The sequence below is a fragment of the Lineus longissimus genome, chromosome 9 (assembly GCF_910592395.1).
Source record: "Lineus longissimus chromosome 9, tnLinLong1.2, whole genome shotgun sequence".
In the NCBI taxonomy this organism is placed as follows: Eukaryota; Metazoa; Nemertea; class Pilidiophora; order Heteronemertea; family Lineidae; genus Lineus; species Lineus longissimus.
Window position 1 is genome coordinate 14,190,078 of NC_088316.1, and position 664 is coordinate 14,190,741.

The following is a 664-nucleotide window of genomic DNA, read 5'->3' on the forward strand; positions in this document are numbered from 1 at the left end:
CATCTTGCGAACAAAAATGTGGCATGCGCGGAGCACTCTGGGAAGCCGCAACTTTCAAAGCACGTGGAGTTGTGTACGTCACGTGACTCTATTGTAGTGTGTTTTAACAGCAAATTAGTTGTTATAAGTCAAGTTTGAATATGCAGTGTCTTTCTGACGAACCTTCAGTATGATTTAACCCTATTTCATCCAGATACTTGGCTGCAACTGAGGTTCCTGACTCACCCAAAAGGCAAAAATGATGTCAACGCCTTCCCGCCATTTTGTATCCGCATAGCGTCGACTGGCATGACTGGTGACCTTGAACTTTCAGTGTTCCATATACAACGTGAAACTCGTGTTGCGCAGTACTTTGAGTTGGGTTTGATAAGAAAGGAATACAAAATAGAAGTGAAAATCACAAATCATTTTGTTTCAGAGAAGCAAAGGACCAGTGCCAAATGTTTTACTGGAATTTCAGAGACACAAGGAAATGCCATCGACATCGTCATGGCACCGGCATGGCATGCTTCCGACTAAGCGGGTAGTTCCCCTTACAAATCTGTGTCGAAATCTTACTTTCAAGGCATGATTAGGTGCAGCAAAACTTAGAATAGACATAGATGAGTCGTTTATGCTTCATTCATTCAAAGTAATTGAGTTGATGAACTCGTAAAACGTTAGT